The following is a 21,190-nucleotide window of genomic DNA, read 5'->3' on the forward strand; positions in this document are numbered from 1 at the left end:
ACCATCTTTTATATTGAAAGTTACAGGGACATCCGGGTGTCTTAGTCGGTTGAGTGTCCAACCGACTCTTGGTTTGGGCTCAGATGGTGATCTCATGGTTCGTGATCTCACGGTTTGTGAGCTTGCCCCATGGGCGAGAGCCTGCTTGGGAGTTCTCTCTCTCTCTCAAAAAGTAAATAAATAAACATAAAAATTTTTAAATTGAAAATTACATATTTTGTGAAACATAAAACTACTTCAAAATTTCTTGTGTTATTTTAACAGATTTCCTTTTGTTGCCTCAGATTTATGTGCTTTTACATTTTCTTAAAGCTGTATCAAAAAGTTGTGTTAGGGGTGCCTGGCTGGCTCAGTCGGTGGAGTATGTGACTCTTGATTTCAGGGTTGTGAACCTCTGTAGAAATTACTTAAAAGTAAAATCTTTTATTTTATTTTTTTAATTTACATCCAAGTTAGTTAGCATATGGTGCAACAATGACTTCAGGAGTAGATTCCTTAATGCCCCTTACCCATTTAGCCCATCCCACCTCCCACAATCCCTCCAGTAGCCCTCTGTTTGTTCTTCATATTTAAGAGTCTCATGTTTTGTCCCCCTCCCTGTTTTTGTATTATTTTTGCTTCCCTTCCCTTATGTTCATCTGTTCTATGTCTTAAAGTCCTCATATGAGTGAAGTCATATGATATTTGTCTTTCTCTGACTAATTTCACTTAACATACTACCCTCTAGTTCCATCCACGTAGTTGGAAGTGACAAGATTTCATTCTTTTTGATTGCTGAGTAATACTCCACTGTATATATATATACCACATCTTCTTTATCCATTCACCCATCAGTGGACATTGGGGCACTTTCCATACTTTGGCTATTGTTGACAGTACTGCTATAAACATTGGGGTGCATGTGTCCCATCAAAACAGCATACTTATATCTCTTGAATAAATACCTAGTAGTGAAATTTCTGGGTCGTAGGGGAGTTCTATTTTTAATTTTCTGAGGAACCTCCATACTTTTTTCCAGAGTGGCTGCACCAGCTTCCATTTCCACCAGCAATGCAAAAGAGATCCTCTTTCTCCACATCCTCACCAACATCTATTGTTGCCTGAGTTGTTCATGTTAGCCATTCTGACAGGTGTCAGGTGGTATCTCACCGTGGTTTTGATTTGTATTTCCCTGATGATGAGTGATGTTGAACATTTTTTCAGGTGTCGGTTGGCCATCTGGATGCCTTCTTTAGAGAAGTGTCTGTTCATGTCTTTTGCCCATTTCTTCACTGGATTCTTTGTTTTTTGGGTGTTGAGTTTGGTAAGTTCTTTATAGATTTTGTATACTAACCCTTTATCTGATATGTCGTTTGCAAATATCTTCTCCCATTATGTCGGTTGCCTTTTATTTGCCGATTGTTTCCTTTTTATTTTGATGAGGTCCCAGTTGTTCATTTTTGCTATTGTTTCCCTTGCCTCTGGAGACATGTTGAGTAAGAAGTTGCTGCGGGCAAGATCAAAGAGGTTTTTGCCTGCTTTCTCCTCCAGGATTTTGATGGCTTCCTGTCTTACATTTAGGTCTTTCATCCATTTTGAGTTTATTTTTGTGTACGGTGTAAAAAAGTGGTCCAGGTTCATTCTTCTGCATGTTGCTGTCCAGTTTTCCCAACACCACTTGCTGAAGAGACTGCCTCTATTCTATTGGATATTTTTCCTGCTTTGTCAAAGATTAGTTGGCCATAAGTGTGTGGGTCAATTTCTAGGTTCTCTATTCTGTTCTACTGATTTGAGTGTCTGTTCTTGTGCCAGTACCATACTGTCTTGATGATGACAGCTTTGTAGTATAGCTGAAAGTCTGGGATTGTGATGCCTCCTGCTTTGGTTTTCGTTTTCAAGATCGCTTTGGCTATTCGGGGTCTTTTCTGGTTCCATACAAATTTTAGGATTCTTTGTTCTAGCTCTGTGAAGAATGCTGGTGTTACTTTGATAGGGATTGCATTGAATATGTAGATTGCTTTGGGTAGTGTCAACATTTTAACAATATTTCTTCTTCCTATCCAGGAGCATGGAATCTTTTTCCATTTTTTTTGTGTCTTCTTCAATTTCTTTCAAAGCTTTCTATAGTGTTCAGTGTATAGATTTTTCACCCCTTTGGTTAGATTTATTCCTAGGTATTTTATGGTTTTTGGTGCAACTGTACATAGGATCTATTCCTTGATTTCTCTTTCTGTTGCTTCATTGTTGGTGTCTAGGAATGCAACCGATTTCTGTGCATTGATTTTATATCCTGCAACTTTGCTGAATTCATGAATCAATTCTAGCAGTTTTTTGGTGGAATTTTTTGGGTTTTCCATATAGAGTATCATATGATCTGGGAAGAATGAAACTTTGACCTCCTCCTGGTCGATTTGGATGCCTTTTATTTCTTTGTGTTGTCTGATTGCAGAGGCTAAGACTTCCAATACTATGTTGAATAACACTGGCAACAGTGGACATCCCTGTCTTGTTCCCGACTTTAAGGGGAAAGCTCTCAGTTTTTCCCCATTGAGGATGGTATTAGTATTTTGTCTTTCATATATGGTTTTTATGATCTTGAGGTATGCTCCTTCTATCCCTACTTTCTTGAGGGTTTTTATCAAGAAAGATGCTGTATTTTGTCAAATACTTTCTCTGCATCTATTGAGAGGATCATGTGGTTCTTGCCCTTTCTTTTATTGATGGGAAGAATCACATTGATTGTTTTGCAGATATTGAACCAGCCCTGCATTCCAAGTAAATCCCGCTTGGTCATGGTGAATAATTTTTTAATGCATTGTTGGATCCAGTTGGCTAATATCTTGTTGAGGATTTTTGCATCCATGTTCATCAGGGAAATTGGTCTATAGTTCTCCTTTTTAGTGTGGTCTCTGGTTTTGGAATGAAGGTAATGCTGGCTTCATAGAAAGAGTTTGGAAGTTTTCCTTCTATTTCTATTTTTTGGAACAGCTTCAAGAGAATAGGTGTTAACTCTTCCTTAAATGTTTGGTAGAATTCCCCTGGAAAGTATCTGGCCCAGGACTCTTGTTTTTTCGGAGATTTTTGATTACTAATTCAATTTCTTTATTGGTTATGGGTATTCAAGTTTTCTGTTTCTTCCTATTTCAGTTTTGGTCATGTATGTTTCTAGGAATTTGTCCATTTCTTCCAGATTGCCCATTTTATTGGCATATCATTGTTCATAATATTCTCTTATTATTGTTTTTATTTCTGTTGTGTTGGTTATGATCTCTCCTCCTTCATTCTTGATTTTATTTATTTGGGTCCTTTCCTTTTTCTTTTTGATCAAACTGGCTAGTGGTTTATTAATTTTGTTAATTCTTTCAAAGAACCAGCTTCTGGTTTCATTTGTCTGTTCTACTGTTTTTGGTTTCAATAGCATTAATTTCTGCTCTAATCTTTATTATTTCCTGTCTTCTGCTGGTTTGGGGTTTTATTTGCTGTTCTTTTTCCAGCTCCTTAAGACGTAAGGTTAGGTTGTGAATCTGAGATCTTTCTTCCTTCTTTAGGAAGGCCTGGATTGCTATATACTCTCCTCTTATGACCGCCTTTGCTGCATCCCAGAGCTTTTGGGTTGTGATTTTATCATTTTCATTGACTTCCATATACTTTTTAATTTCCTCTTTAACTGCTTGGTTAGCCCATTCATTCTTTAGTAGGATGTTCTTCAGTTTCCAAGTATTTGTTACCTTTCCAAATTTTTTCTTGCGATTGATTTCGAGTTTCATAGCATTGTGGTCTGAAAATATGCATGGTATGATCTCGATCTTTTTGTACTTACTTAGGGCTGATTTGTGTCCCAGTATGTGGTCTATTCTGGATAATGTTCCATGTGCACTGGAGAAGAATGTATATTGTGCTGCTTTAGGATGAAATGTTCTGAATATATCTGTTAAGTCCATCTGGTCCAGTGTGTCCTTCAAAGCCATTGTTTCTGATTGATTTTTTTTGATTAGATGATCTGTCAGTTGTTGTAATTGGAGTGTTAAAGTCTCTTACTATTGTGGTCTTACTATTGATATGTTTCTTTATGTTTGTGATTAATTGATATAAATGTTTGGGTACTGATTTAAACATTTGGCACATAAATGTTTACAATTGTTAGTCTTCTTGGTGGATAGACCCCTTAAGTACGATATAATCCCTTTCTGCATCTCTTGTTACAGTCTTTATTTTAAAGTCTAGATTGTCTGATATAAGTATGGCTACTACGGCTTTCTTGTGTTGACCATTAGCATGATAGATGGTTCTCTGTCCCCTTATTTTCAATCTGAAGGTGTCTTTAGGTCTAAAGTGGATCTCTTGTAAACAGCATATAGATGGATCTTATTTTCTTATCCATTCTGTTACCCTATGTCTTTTGATTGGAGCAATGAGTCCATTGGCGTTTAGAATGAGTACTGAAAGATATGAATTTATTGCCATTATGTTGCTTGTAGAGTTGGAATTTCTGGTGGTGTCCTCTGGTCCTTTGTGGTCTTGTTGCCTTTGGTCTTTGTTTATTTATTTTTTATTTTTTTATCTTTTCCCCCCACAGAGAGTCCCCCTTAAAATTTCTTGCAGGGCTGGTTTAGTGGTCACAAACTCCTTTAATTTTTGTTTGTTGGAAAAATTTCTATCTCTCCTTCTATTTTGAATGACAGCCTTGCTGGATAAAGAATTCTTGGCTGCATATTTTTCCCATTCAGCACATTGAATATTTCCTGCCACTCCTTTCTGGCCTGCCAAGTTTCTGTGGATAGGTCTGCTGAAAACCTGATCTGCCTTCCTTTGTAGGTTAAGGAGTTTTTTTCCCCTTGCTGCTTTCATAATTCTCTCCTTGCCTGAGTAGTTTGTGAATTTGACTATGATATGCCTTGTTGATGGTCAATTTTTGTGTAATCTAATGGGAGTCCTCTGTTTTTCCTGGGATTTTGATGTCTGTGTCTTTCCCCAGGTTAGGAAATTTTCCCGTATGATATGGTCACATAACCCTTCTACCCCTATTTCTCTCTCTTCCTCTTCTGAGACCCCTATGATTCTGATGTTCTTCCTTTTCAATGAGTCACTGATTTCTGTAATTCTTAAATGGTGTTCTTTTGCTTTAACCTCTCTCTTTTTTACTGCTTCATTATTCTGCATAACTTTGTCCTCTATATTACTGATTCTCTGTTCTGCCTCATCTATCCTTACTGCCGCATCCATTCAAGATTGCAGCTCAGTTATAGCATTTTTTATTTCATCCTGACTAGCTTTACTTCTTTTATCTCCACAGAAAGGAATACTAATCTATTTTCAACTCCAGCTAGTATTCTTATTATCAGGATTCTAAATTCTGGTTCAGACATCTTGCTTGTATTTGTGTTGGTTAAGTGTCTGGCAGTTGTTTCTTCCTCCTCTTTCTTTTGGGTGAATTCCTTTGTTTATCATTTTGAATGCAGAAAAGGAATTAATGAGGTAAAAAATTAAAATTAAAAAAATTAAAATTAAAAAACATTAAAATTAAAAATTAAAAACAAATACACACACACAAAATCGCGTAAGTGATGCTAGATCCTAGGTGTGTTTTGGTCTGAGTGTTGAAAGGGGCTTGATGGATTAGAGAAAAAAGGGGAAAGAAAAAAAGAAAACAAAAAAAGGAAATCGTTTGAAAATTTGAAAAAATGAATACCCTGAAGTAGACTAAAATGATGGAAGTATAATAGAATTTTTAAAAAATTACACAAAAGTAAAAAGTATAGTAGAAAAAAACTAAAGAGAAATATTTTTTATAATAATTGAAGATAAAAATGAAGTTTTTCTCTTTCTGTATTCAAGAAAAAGAAAAGAAACAAAAAAGAGAAGAAAGAAAAAAGAAAGAAAGAAAATTGAATAGATGGACCACCGAACAAACTGAAATATGACTGAAATTACTTCGTTTTCCCCTAGAAGTAAAACTATGAAGCGCTTTGTAGTCCATAAACTAAGCAAGCAGAGAGACTGTGTTCCTGAAGAGGGAGGTTGGCCCAGTTGGGTGGGACTTAGTGTAACGGCTCTGTTCTCCACTAGATGGAGCTGCTTAGCTTACTGGGGTGGATTGTTGTGGTGCATGTAGGTGCGAATGTACAGGTGGCGGAGCGGTGAAAATGGCATCATCCATCTACTCAGTCTCTATTATCAGAACTCTGGTCTCCCCAAACAGCAATCGCACACCTGGTCTTTGTCTTTGGACTCTGTCCACTCCCTGCTTTCACACAGTTCGTGACCAAGCCCCAGGCAGCACCTCCCTCCTGAGTTTTGTCTCCAATGCGGCTGTTTTCCCGACCCCTTACTTCTAAGGGACTACAGCTTTGACCCGTTCTGCCCCTCTGTGGAAGATCTCACTGAGCAATGGCTGGGTGCCGGCTGCACCCAGGAACATTTGCAGGTCCATGCTGCTGCCAACACCCAGAGAATGCAGCTGGGTGCCAGCCCGCCCCAGAGAAAGTTCACAAGATAGTGTAGCCACAGCATTTCAGGGATTATGGAAAATCACAACACACATCTGGCACCAGGCTTCACCTTCAACGACTTTGTTCCAGCACCAGCAAAGTGGTTGTTTTCCCATGTCCACTGGAGCCTTGTCTTTGGGGGACCCACATAGCCTCTACCAGGCGTCCTTGCAGCAGGGAAACCGCCTCTCTCCTGTGAGGCCTGAAGAAACCCAGACTCCACTCTGCTCCCGGGGATTCGCCCCTCCCAGCAGAGCACCACCAGGTATTGAGCTGCAGAGTTTCAGACTCTCCACTCCCACTGTTTGTAGTCTTAATGGAATTTAAACCCTCTCGTTTCTCCTTTCTTCCGTTTTAGTTCAGTCCCTGGGGCTGTTTCCACTTTTCCACTTTCTCTCCAGCTGCTTTTGGTGGGGGGTTGGGAGTGCTTTTCCCGTATTCTCTCCTCTTTCCCCCACCCCCCCTTCACGCAAAAGCAGCTCCCTGCCCTCCGTAGTTACTCTCTCCCCCAATTTACCTTTCCACGCCATGTGCCTGCTGCATTCTGTAGTTCAGGTTGTGCAGATTGTGTTAATCCTCAGATGAATTTTTTTAGGTGCACAGAATGGTTTAGTGTTGGTCTGGCTGTATTTCATGGATTTGAGACACACAAAAAACTTCCATGCTGTTCTACCATCTTGGCTTCTCCCACAAAAGTAAAATCTTTAAAAAAAAAGTTGTGTTATGGTTACTATTAATCAGAAATTATTTTCTCTTCATTTTCATGTAAATAATTTATTGAAAAGAGTCCTTTTTATGTTAACATGTAGAAAAATACATAACTTTGTGTATGTTCTTCATAAAAATTTGGTGGCATCAATATTAATGTAAAAAAAGTACATATTTAGCAAAGAGAAATAATACCAGAACATAGAAACCAGAAGTTTATGTATACCTTCAGGAATTAAGTAAATAACTGGGGGATTTATAGTTTCAAATTCAACTCCCAAATTATCACCAATTTCTTGTGAGTATTGCAAAATCACAAAGCTTTTAAATTCTTGTGTATCATTACTTGCCAAGTATTGTAATATTTGTAGGCTCACAATATTATAATTTAGTGAAATTATAGGCACCGTTTATAAATTGGAAAAAAAGTAGTATCAAAAATACAAGTCTTCAAAACCACCATGAGATATTATTTTACTCTTACTAAGACGGCTACTCTAAGAAACCCCAGAAAATAACAAGTGTTGGCAAGAATGTTGGAACCTCTGTACACCATTTGTGGAAATGCAAAATGTTGCATTTGCTATAGAAAACAGTATGGAGGTGCCTCAAAATATTAAAAATAGAGTTAACATATGATCCAGCAATCCCACTTGGGGCAGGTATCTAAAGAATTGAAAGAGGATCTTGAAGAGCTATTTGTCCACCCATGTTCATAGTAGTGTTATTCATAATAGCAAGGAGGTGGTATATGCCTAACAATGGAATATGATTCAGCCCTAACAAGGAAGGAAATCATGTCACAAGCTACAACGTGGGTGACACTTGAAGACATTGTGCTAAGTGAAATTAGCCAGTCATAAAAAGACAAACACTGTATGATTCCACTTATAGAAAGTATCTAAAGTAGTCAAATTCATAGAACAGTAGAATAGTGGTTGCCAAGGGGTGTGAGCAGGGAGAAATGGGGAGTTTTTGTGTAATGGGTATAGAATTTGTTCTGCAGCATAAAAAAGTTCTGAAGATGCATTGCACCACAACGTGAATATACTTAACCCTACTGCACTGTATTCTTCCAAAAGGTTAAGATAATAAATTGTATGTGTTTTTTATTACAATTAAGAATAAGAAATACAGGGGCGCCTGGGTGGCGCAGTCGGTTAAGCGTCCGACTTCAGCCAGGTCACGATCCCGCGGTCCGGGAGTTCGAGCCCCGCGTCAGGCTCTGGGCTGATGGCTTGGAGCCTGGAGCCTGTTTCCGATTCTGTGTCTCCCTCTCTCTCTGCCCCTCCCCCGTTCATGCTCTGTCTCTCTCTGTCCCAAAAATAAAATAAAACGTTAAAAAAAAATTTTGAAAAGAATAAGAAATACATAAATCTTTCTGGATAGGCCTAATTTTATGGCTTTATAAGAAGGCAGCTATTGGAATGTAATTTAAGGCTCACCGGAGGATTCTTTTCTCTCTAACCTGCGCTTATGTCTTAGATGCCAACCTTAGAGCATCATTCCTTGTGGTTTTGAACATATTTCCTATTGTGAGTAAATATCTCAAATAATGACCTACTTTTTAAAGAACATTAAAATATTATTATAGAGGTCGGCGGCAAGATGGCGGCTTAGGAGGACGCTGGGCTCACCGCACGTCCTGCTGATCACTTAGATTCCATCTACATCTGCCTAAATAACCCAGAAAACCGCCAGAGGATTAGCAGAACGGAGTCGCCGGAGCCAAACGCAGACGAGAGGCCCACGGAAGAGGGTAGGAAGGGCGGCGAGGCGGTGCGCGCTCCACGGACTGGCGGGAGGGAGCCGGGGCGGAGGGGCGGCTCGCCGGCCAAGCACAGCCACCGAGTCTGGCTTGCAAAAGCGGAGGGGCCTGACGGACTGTGTTCCCACAACAAGCGCGACTTAGCGTCTGGGAGGTCATAAGTTAACAGCTCTGCTCGGAAAGCGGGAAGGCTGGAGGACAAAGGGAGGGAGAGCTGCTGAGCCCCCTGACAACAGAGCTCAGTTTGGTGGGGAACAAAGGCGCTCGCCAGCGCCATCTCCCCCGCCCATCCCCCAGCCGAAATCCCAAAGAGAACCTGTTCCTGCCAGGGAACTTGCTCGCTCCGCGCAAACACCCAACTCTGCGCTTCTGCGGAGCCAAACCTCCGGCAGCGGATCTGACTCCCTCCCGCTGCCACAGGGCCCCTCCTGAAGTGGATCACCTAAGGAGAAGCGATCTAAGCCTGCCCCTCCTGCCCCCGAGCACCTTGCCTACCCACCCCAGCTAATACGCCAGATCCCCAGCATCACAAGCCTGGCACGGTGCAAGTAGCCCAGACGAGCCACACCACCCCACAGTGAATCCCGCCCCTAGGAGAGGGGAAGAGAAGGCACACACCAGTCTGACCGTGGCCCCAGCGGTGGGCTGGGGACAGACATCAGGTCTGACTGCGGCCCCGCCCACCAACTCCAGTTATACACTACAGCACAGGGGAAGTGCCCTGCAGGTCCGCACCACTCCAGGGACTATCCAAAATGACCAAGCGGAAGAACTCCCCTCAGAAGAATCTCCAGGAAATAACAACAGCTAATGAGCTGATCAAAAAGGATTTAAATAATATAACAGAAAGTGAATTTAGAATAATAGTCATAAAATTAATCGCTGGGCTTGAAAACAGTATACAGGACAGCAGAGAATCTCTTGCTACAGAGATCAAGGGACTAAGGAACAGTCACGAGGAGCTGAAAAACGCTTTAAACGAAATGCATAACAAAATGGAAACCACCACAGCTCGGCTTGAAGAGGCAGAGGAGAGAATAGGTGAACTAGAAGATAAAGTTATGGAAAAAGAGGAAGCTGAGAAAAAGAGAGATAAAAAAATCCAGGAGTATGAAGGGAAAATTAGAGAATTAAGTGATACACTAAAAAGAAATAATATACGCATAATTGGTATCCCAGAGGAGGAAGAGAGAGGGAAAGGTGCTGAAGGGGTACTTGAAGAAATAATAGCTGAGAACTTCCCTGAACTGGGGAAGGAAAAAGGCATTGAAATCCAAGAGGCACAGAGAACTCCCTTCAGACGTAACTTGAATCGATCTTCTGCACGACATATCATAGTGAAACTGGCAAAATACAAGGATAAAGAGAAAATTCTGAAAGCAGCAAGGGGTAAACGTGCCCTCACATATAAAGGGAGACCTATAAGACTCGTGACTGATCTCTCTTTTGAAACTTGGCAGGCCAGAAAGAATTGGCACGAGATTTTCAGGGTGCTAGACAGAAAAAATATGCAGCCGAGAATCCTTTATCCAGCAAGTCTGTCATTTAGAATAGAAGGAGAGATAAAGGTCTTCCCAAACAAACAAAAACTGAAGGAATTTGTCACCACTAAACCAGCCCTACAAGAGATCCTAAGGGGGACCCTGTGAGACAAAGTCCCAGAGACATCACTACAAGCATAAAACATACAGACATCACAATGACTCTAAACCCGTATCTTTCTATAATAACACTGAATGTAAATGGATTAAATGCGCCAACCAAAAGACATAGGGTATCAGAATGGATAAAAAAACAAGACCCATCTATTTGCTGTCTACAAGAGACTCATTTTAGACCTGAGGACACCTTTAGATTGAGAGTGAGGGGATGGAGAACTATTTATCATGCGACTGGAAGCCAAAAGAAAGCTGGAGTAGCCATACTTATATCAGACAAACTAGACTTTAAATTAAAGGCTGTAACAAGAGATGAAGAAGGACATTATATAATAGTTACAGGGTCTATCCATCAGGAAGAGCTAACAATTATAAATGTCTATGCACCGAATACCGGAGCCCCCAAATATATAAAACAATTACTCATAAACATAAGCAACCTTATTGATAAGAATGTGGTAATTGCAGGGGACTTTAATACACCACTTACAGAAATGGATAGATCATCTAGACACACGGTCAATAAAGAAACAAGGGCCCTGAATGAGACATTGGATCAGATGGACTTGACAGATATATTTAGAACTCTGCATCCCAAAGCAACAGAATATACTTTCTTCTCGAGTGCACATGGAACATTCTCCAAGATAGATCATATACTGGGTCACAAAACAGCCCTTCATAAGTTTACAAGAATTGAAATTATACCATGCTTACTTTCAGACCACAATGCTATGAAGCTTGAAATCAACCACAGAAAAAAGTCTGGAAAACCTCCAAAAGCATGGAGGTTAAAGAACACCCTACTAACGAATGAGTGGGTCAACCAGGCAATTAGAGAAGAAATTAAAAAATATATGGAAACAAATGAAAATGAAAATACAACAATCCAAACACTTTGGGACGCAGCAAAGGCAGTCCTGAGAGGAAAATACATTGCAATCCAGGCCTATCTCAAGAAACAAGAAAAATCCCAAATACAAAATCTAACAGCACACCTAAAGGAACTAGAAGCAGAACAGCAAAGGCAGCCTAAGCCCAGCAGAAGAAGAGAAATAATAAAGATCAGGGCAGAAATAAACAATATAGAAACTAAAAAAACTGTAGAGCAGATCAACGAAACCAAGAGTTGGTTTTTTGAAAAAATAAACAAAATTGACAAACCTCTAGCCAGGCTTCTCAAAAAGAAAAGGGAGATGACCCAAATAGATAAAATCATGAATGAAAATGGAATTATTACAACCAATCCCTCAGAGATACAAACAATTATCAGGGAATACTATGAAAAATTATATGCCAACAAATTGGACAACCTGGAAGAAATGGACAAATTCCTGAACAACCACACTCTTCCAAAACTCAATCAGGAGGAAATAGAAAGCTTGAACAGACCCATAACCAGCGAAGAAATTGAATCGGTTATTAAAAATCTCCCAACAAATAAGAGTCCAGGACCAGATGGCTTCCCAGGGGAGTTCTACCAGACGTTTAAAGCAGAGATAATACCTATCCTTCTCAAGCTATTCCAAGAAATAGAAAGGGAAGGAAAACTTCCAGACTCATTCTATGAAGCCAGTATTACTTTGATTCCTAAACCAGACAGAGACCCAGTAAAAAAAGAGAACTACAGGCCAATATCCCTGATGAATATGGATGCAAAAATTCTCAATAAGGTACTAGCAAATCGAATTCAACGGCATATAAAAAGAATTATTCACCATGATCAAGTGGGATTCATTCCTGGGATGCAGGGCTGGTTCAAAATTCGCAAATCAATCAACGTGATACATCACATTAACAAAAAAAAAGAGAAGAACCATATGATCCTGTCAATCGATGCAGAAAAGGCCTTCGACAAAATCCAGCACCCTTTCTTAATAAAAACCCTTGAGAAAGTCGGGATAGAAGGAACATACTTAAAGATCATAAAAGCCATTTATGAAAAGCCCACAGCTAACATCATCCTCAATGGGGAAAAACTGAGAGCTTTTTCCCTGAGATCAGGAACACGACAAGGATGCCCACTCTCACCGCTGCTGTTTAACATAGTGCTGGAAGTTCTAGCATCAGCAATCAGACAACAAAAGGAAATCAAAGGCATCAAAATTGGCAAAGATGAAGTCAAGCTTTCGCTTTTTGCAGATGACATGATATTATACATGGAAAATCCGATAGACTCCACCAAAAGTCTGCTAGAACTGATACAGGAATTCAGCAAAGTTGCAGGATACAAAATCAATGTACAGAAATCAGTTGCATTCTTATACACTAACAATGAAGCAACAGAAAGACAAATAAAGAAACTGATCCCATTCACAATTGCACCAAGAAGCATAAAATACCTAGGAATAAATCTAACCAAAGATGTAAAGGATCTGTATGCTGAAAAGTATAGAAAGCTTATGAAGGAAATTGAAGAAGATTTAAAGAAATGGAAAGACATTCCCTGCTCATGGATTGGAAAAATAAATATTGTCAAAATGTCAATACTACCCAAAGCTATCTACACATTCAATGCAATCCCAATCAAAATTGCACCAGCATTCTTCTCGAAACTAGAACAAGCAATCCTAAAATTCATATGGAACCACAAAAGGCCCCGAATAGCCAAAGGAATTTTGAAGAAGAAGACCAAAGCAGGAGGCATCACAATCCCAGACTTTAGCCTCTACTACAAAGCTGTCATCATCAAGACAGCATGGTATTGGCACCAAAACAGACACATAGACCAATGGAATAGAATAGAAACCCCAGAACTAGACCCACAAACGTATGGCCAACTCATCTTTGACAAAGCAGGAAAGAACATCCAATGGAAAAAAGACAGCCTCTTTAACAAATGGTGCTGGGAGAACTGGACAGCAACATGCAGAAGGTTGAAACTAGACCACTTTCTCACACCATTCACAAAAATAAACTCAAAATGGATAAAGGACCTAAATGTGAGACAGGAAACCATCAAAACCTTAGAGGAGAAAGCAGGAAAAGACCTCTCTGACCTCAGCCGTAGCAATCTCTTACTCGACACATCCCCAAAGGCAAGGGAATTAAAAGCAAAAGTGAATTACTGGGACCTTATGAAGATAAAAAGCTTCTGCACAGCCAAGGAAACAACCAACAAAACTAAAAGGCAACCAACGGAATGGGAAAAGATATTCGCAAATGACATATCGGACAAAGGGCTAGTATCCAAAATCTATAAAGAGCTCACCAAACTCCACACCCGAAAAACAAATAACCCAGTGAAGACATGGGCAGAAAACATGAATAGACACTTCTCTAAAGAAGACATCCGGATGGCCAACAGGCACATGAAAAGATGTTCAGCGTCGCTCCTTATCAGGGAAATACAAATCAAAACCACACTCAGGTATCACCTCACGCCAGTCAGAGTGGCCAAAATGAACAAATCCGGAGACTATAGATGCTGGAGAGGATGTGGAGAAACGGGAACCCTCTTGCACTGTTGGTGGGAATGCCAATTGGTGCAGCCGCTCTGGAAAGCAGTGTGGAGGTTCCTCAAAAAATTAAAAATAGACCTACCCTATGACCCAGCAATAGCACTGCTAGGAATTTATCCAAGGGATACAGGAGCGCTGATGCATAGGGTCACGTGTACCCCAATGTTCATAGCAGCACTCTCAACAATAGCCAAATTATGGAAAGAGCCTAAATGTCCATCAACTGATGAATGGATAAAGAAATTGTGGTTTATATACACAATGGAATACTACGTGGCAATGAGAAAAAATGAAATATGGCCTTTCGTAGCAACGTGGATGGAACTGGAGAGTGTGATGCTAAGTGAAATAAGCCATACAGAGAAAGACAGATACCATATGGTTTCACTCTTATGTGGATCCTGAGAAACTTCACAGGAACCCATGGGGGAGGGGAAGGAAAAAAAAAAAAAAAAAAGAGGTTAGAATGGGAGAGAGCCAAAGCATAAGAGACTTAAAAACTGAGAACAAACTGAGGGTTGATGGGGGGTGGGAGGGAGGAGAGGGTGGGTGATGGGTATTGAGGAGGGCACCTTTTGGGATGAGCACTGGGTGTTGTATGGAAACCAATTTGTCAATAAATTTCATAAAAAAAAAAAAAAAAAAACAAATGTCCATTAGAAAAAAAATAAAATAAAATAAAATATTATTATAATTATATATATAAATTGTATTATTAAAATATTTACTTTTTAAAGAACATTTATCCAGATTGTAAAGAGTAAGCTTTGATACAATAAGGGAGGAAGACAGCATACAATACAATAAAAAAAGGTACAATAAAAAAAGAGCAAGACAGCATAGGGTCCTTGGTGGCAAGAGAGTTGGAGCTAGTGAAGTCTGATTATTTACTAAAAAATTATATTTAACTTCACCTCAGACCTGCAGAAACATTTTCCTTTCCTATTTCCTGTTGCCCTGGGGAAAGTTGCTGTTACCATAGAAAAAGGGATTTTATGTGCATAACCTATGCATTCCTTTCTGGGGGCCAGCAGAAAAACATTGTGAGGGACTCACTTTCACAGCCCATTAGCATGCTCTCTTAAGCAGTATTTTTTTTTCCTGTTTTTGAAGTTAAATCCCTATTGATTGTTTCTTCTCATTTCCACATCTTCTTTTAGTTTGACGGAGGAGAATTATGTTATGATCCTTACAAAGGGACCAGAAGTGCCGATCTATTTTAAGGTCCATTCAAACACAGACCACCCACCTCTCCTCTTGGTGCTGTGGAAGTTTCTGGAAGAAACTCCATTCTTAATTTTGTGATTCTTACACATGTACCAAAAAAAAAAAGAGTTACAATGGAAACTGGGGGAGTAAGTAAGTTGGTAACTTTAACAGAAGTGCTCACTTGCTATTGCTAAAGCTGGAATAACAAGTGTGCATTTACCAGGGGAATACAGAACTTTCTATCATAAAGTTGGCTACTTTTCTTTGCCAGGTGCTCCATACCTCTTCAAGTGTATTCCCAATACAGGAGCAATATTTTCTGTATTAACGATGTAGGGAAATGTTCATTATTGACATAGCAGTATGGCAGTTAGTAAAAAAAAAAAAATTAAAATAATTAAGACAATTTATATTACTTTCTGTGTCTTTATTTCTCCCTTCTCTTCTGTCTGAGGCTTCAAAAGGGCATCCTTGAGGGTTTTGTGGGTCTTGGTTTCCTTTACTTTTAAACATTGAAGTGATTCATTATATAAAATTTGGATAGCAAATTAAAATGTAAACTAAGTAAAAAAAAAAAAAAGGCAATGAACTCCTTATCCTGACTCAATTTTAGCTAATAATTTGATGCGTGTTCTTCCAGGATTTTTTCCCTAAGCATTTTTTTTTTAATTCTTTTTTTCAACGTTTATTTATTTTTGGGACAGAGAGAGACAGAGCATGAACGGGGGAGGGCCAGAGAGAGAGGGAGACACAGAATCGGAAACAGGCTCCAGGCTCTGAGCCATCAGCCCAGAGCCTGACGCGGGGCTCGAACTCCCAGACCGCGAGATCGTGACCTGGCTGAAGTCGGACGCTTAACCGACTGCGCCACCCAGGCGCCCCTCCCTAAGCATTTTTTTTAAACATAGCTGCAATTATTGAAGGCTTTACTTGAAATTATAAAAGGTAATTGGGGAGTCCTTGTTTAAGTGGCTGGGGCACATGTGTAACACTGCTTTGCTCAGTATTTATTTTCCTTTATTTTCTAGCAGTAGGATTTATCCAAGCCACCGGTCATTCAGCCTTTCCTACTAATATGTCTTACTTTTGCTTTAGAATGCTTATTTTACCTAGTTGACATGTACGGTTTATATAATTTGGGAATTTTTAACCTGATTAAAAACAACTTATTTGATTGATGAATACTTGCTATGGGGAAAGATACCACGCAATAGTTTTGGGGCCACAGTGTTAGAGTTTGGATTTATCTGCAAAATACTCACTGCTGACAGGTGAGTGCCATGGGACTTTAGATGCCCGGAGGACATTAGTGATGGTGGGATTGAGACTTTGTGGCTGTAGTCATGAAGTGATTGTTCCTTCCCTCTCTCATGATAATGCTCTTACCTGCATCTCATGGGGTTGGCTCTGAAGGTGATAGGGCTGAGGAGGTGTGCGAATGGAAATTTCAGGGAATTGGAAAATGCTGTAATCAGAGAAGGGATTTTGAACTCATTTAAGTTTCCATCAAAATATACTCTTTATAAAAAGCCTGGTGATATTAATAGCCTTTCTCTCAGGATACTAATAGATAGCATTTACTGAGTGGTTACCATATGTCAGGTACCTGACATTTATTATCTAATGAAATCTTCTCAACGGTCCTATAAATTAAATCTTGTTACTGTTCTCATTTAAGCAATGAAGAAACTGAGTTATAGAGAAAATACATAACTTGCCCAAAGTCAGTAGCTAGTTAGTAATGAAGTCAGAACGTGAACTTTGGCAATCCAACCAGAGTCCATTTTCTTAACAGTGTTTTACTGTGATCCTTCTGATAGATTTAGATAAATAAACCTTCTCAAGAATATGAGCCTTGTTATTACTTTTTCCTGAAAAAGTAACACCAATAGCCAAATGCCAAATATAGAGAGCACCTGTCAGTATTTATTTTTAAGTCTCTGAAAAAGATATATTCTTAAAAAATTTTTTTAATTAAAATCATTACGTTTTGTCTTTTGAAATGGATGTCTTCAATGGAAACTTAAACAATTGTTTGGGGCACCTGGGTGGCTCAGTCATTTGGGTGTCTGATTCTTGATTTCGGTTCAGGTAACGATCCCAGGGTCATAAGATCAAGCCCCATGTCAGGTTCCTTGCTGAGCATGAAGCCTGCTTGGGATTCTCTCTCTCTCTTTCTCTCTCTCCCCCCACCTCAACTCCTCTCCACCTTTCACACGGTCTCTCTCTAAAAAAACAAAACACACAAAAAAACAGTTGCCTAAGCACACCATTATACGTTCTCTGTACTTTTCATTGTCTTTGAGCTTCTTTACCATTTTTATAAGTTGTAGATAACTAATAGCTAGTACAAATGATTGCTGTCCAAAATCATGCATATGAATTTCATCTGGAATAAATGCAACTGATTTCTCTCTACCTCCTGGGTAGAGAATAAAACTGGAATGAGCCAGTTTTGCAACTATTTGCGAATTAATTTTAGCATACTTAATCTTAATATATGTGTGATTCTGTATATCTCATTTGAATCAATTGTAACATCTATGACTTCCTCATTAGTTAATGAATGAAATAAGATCTTGGGCAGGTGTCCAATTTACTTTTGTATGAGAGTCATGATTATATCCTCTTTTATTTTTTTATTTATTTATTTTTTTTATTTTTATTTTTCAACGTTTTTTATTTATTTTTGGGACAGAGAGAAACAGAGCATGAACGGGGGAGGGGCAGAGAGAGAGGGAGACACAGCATCGGAGACAGGCTCCAGGCTCCGAGCCATCAGCCCAGAGCCTGACGCGGGGCTCGAACTCACGGACCGCGAGATCATGACCTGGCTGAAGTCGGACGCTTAACCGACTGCGCCACCCAGGCGCCCCGATTATATCCTCTTTTAAAATCTCAAACTTTCTGTGGCACCTGGGTGGCTCAGTCAGTTAAGCATCCAACGACAGCTCAGGTCATGATCTCACAGTTTGTGACTTCGAGCCCAAATCAGGCTCTGTGCTGACAGCTCAGAGCCTGGAGCCTGCTTCAGATATTGTGTCTCATTCTCTCTCTGCCCCTCTGCCACTCATGCTCAGTCTCTCTCTGTCTCTCAAAAATAAATAAATGTTTAAAAAAATTTTTTAAATAAAATCTCAAACTTCCTTTTCTTATTTTATTCCAATCAGTCTCCATATTCTATACATTTTACCTCAGATGTATTTTAAGCCTCTCTTTCTGTTCCTTTTGCCTGATCTAGACCCTCATCTCATCAGTGCACTCTAGCAGCAGTATAAGTGATATATAAATGTTTGCTGGATAAATGCATGAACACCCAGGTTTGGGATTAGGATCGTAATATTATTGTGGATGATAAGAACAGCTGCAGTGGAAATAGCAAGAGATACCAACACTGTAGAAAGGCTGTTTTTTCAAAAATGTTTCTGAAGTATGGTTTTGTTGATACTCTTTTTTCTGATAAGGCATTTTAGTGCAATATGCACAATAATATAATTGTTCTTGCACTCAAAATTCAACCAGCTTTCTGGTGGCTTGGTGCCTGGTTCTATTTCTTCTTCCATCTCTTCCATTTCTTTGAGCATGGCTAGGTAACACCAAATAGTTGTTCATCACCTAGAGCTTATACCATTGGGATATTCAAATTAACAATAATCCATTCAGTTGTTTCTTGTATCTTAGGCTCAATAATAAGTTGGGTTTGACTGGTGGTAGTAGGAGATGGAGAAGGGGACATCTTCAACATGCAAAATATCCTTTGTTATTCAGAGTATAAAATAGGTGATGGGAATGAAGGAGTGCACTTATCATGATGAGCACCAGGTGTTTATGGAACTGTTGAAACATCGTATGAGACACATGAAACGAATATTACACTGCATATTAACTAACTGGAATTTATTTTTTTATAACTTTTTTAATGTTTATTTTTGAGAGAGAGAGAGGGACAGGGTGTGAGCGGGGGAAGGGCAGAGAGAGAGACACGCACAGAAGCCGAAGCAGGCTCCAGGCTCTGAGCGTCCGTACAGAGCCCAACGTGGGGCCTGAACCCATGAACCATGAGATCACGACCTGAGCCAAAGTCGTACACTTAACCGACTGAGCCACTCAGGCGCCCTGAGAAGTATTGTTTAGAGGAAGAGGAGCTTAAGGAATTTTTTAAAGCTTTTATGCAAATTCCAGTTACTTAGTGGCACCTGGGTGGCTCAGTCCATTAAGCGTCAGACTTTAGCTCAGGTCATGATCTCACAGTTCATAAGTTGAGCCCCAAGTCAAGCTGCACAGATAGCTTGGGCCTGAAGCCTGCTTTGGATTCTGTGTCTCCCTCTCTCTCTGCCCCTTCCCTGCTCATGCTCTGTATCTCTCTGTCTCTCTCTCAAAAGTATTAAGCATTAAAAAAAAATTAAAAAACTGTTTTTTCCATTGATGAGGCAAAAATGGTGTTTTCAGGCTATTTCTGAAAGTCCACAAATAAAGTAACTACTTTGGGGTATAGTAATTATGTCACAATTCATGGGTTACAAATTGTGCTTTTGAAGTCTTTCTCTTGAAGAACTATTTAATAATATGGCTTCTGGATCTGGTAAAGAATACTTTTTTTATTATAACTACCAAAGAAGCAGAACTGCCTGCTAATTGGACTATGATAAGATTGATATATTACAGTAATGAACAATAACAAAATTGAGGAGAGTAAACTTCTCCATTGCACTATAATACATAACTCTTTCAAAGAATTGCAACAAAACTTTTCTACAGTTAAGATCATATCATGGACAATGAAAGCATTAACAAATCTCTTGAGGCTGTCAATTTGTTTGGTGCAATGTACAGTCTCAGAAAATTTTATATGGATAATATTTTATCTGTAGAAAATTATCCTTTCACTTGACAGTTCTTCCCAGGATTTTTTTATAATAGTGACAAGCTAATTCAGAAATATAAATTATATCAGGGCAACCTAAAATATTTCTGGCATCTCTGTTTTTATAAGGTAAATATATAAATCATTGTGATTTTCCAGGGGCTCCTTGAGAAATCTCAAAGATAATTTTAATTTTAATTTTAATTTAAAAAGATATCTAGTGGTTGTTTGGGGAGCACATACACTAAAATTGGAATGATATAGAGAAGATTAGCATGGCTTCTGTGCAAGGAGGACATGTGAATTTTTAAAGCATTCAATATTTATTCAGCAAATGGTGCTGGGAAAAGTAAACATTCACATGCAAAGAATGAAGATGGACTCTAACATTATACTATCTACAAGAGATTGGCTTAAAGTGAACCCAAACTCTTAAAAGAAAATATATGAGAAAAGCTTCATGACATTGGATTTGGCAATGGCTTCTTGGATATGACTTCAAAAGCACAGACAACAAAAGAAAAAATAAATAAATTGGACTATATCAAAATTAAAAACTTTTGTACTTCAAAACACACTATCAACAGAAACCCATGAAATGGGAGAAAATATTTGCAAATCATATATCTCATTAGGGTTTAATACACAGAAATATATAAAGATTCCTACTATTCAACAAAAAAATAAACAACCAGATTTTAAAATGGGCCAAGAGAGGCGCCTGGGTGGCTCAGTTGGTTAGGCATCCAACTCTTCATCTCAGCTCATGTTTTAATCTCAGAGTTGTTGAGTTCAAGCCCCACATTAGATTCCACACTAGGTGTGAAGCCTATTTAAAAATTTTTTTAAATAAATAAATAAATAATTACAATGAAATTGAATTAATAATTCTCTAAAGAAAATATACAGATGGCCAATAAGCACAAGAAAAAAATGTTCAAATCACTAATCAATAGAGAAAAATGAAAATTAAACCCACAATGAAATATCATCTCACAACCATTGGGACAACTGTTTTCAAAAAACACAAAGTAACAAGTGTTGTCAAGGATGTG

General features: G+C 39.0%; 1 non-coding gene across 1 annotated transcript; it reads left to right on the top strand.

Annotated features, from left to right (window-relative positions):
- The first annotated feature begins 20,355 nt into the window (after nt 1–20,355).
- On the top strand, nt 20,356–20,462 carry LOC125161336 (U6 spliceosomal RNA). The gene has a single exon (XR_007150552.1). It is a non-coding gene; the product is annotated as a U6 spliceosomal RNA (small nuclear RNA).
- The last annotated feature ends 728 nt before the right edge of the window (nt 20,463–21,190 follow it).

The sequence above is a fragment of the Prionailurus viverrinus genome, chromosome A2 (genome assembly GCF_022837055.1).
Source record: "Prionailurus viverrinus isolate Anna chromosome A2, UM_Priviv_1.0, whole genome shotgun sequence".
Lineage (NCBI taxonomy): Eukaryota > Metazoa > Chordata > Mammalia > Carnivora > Felidae > Prionailurus > Prionailurus viverrinus.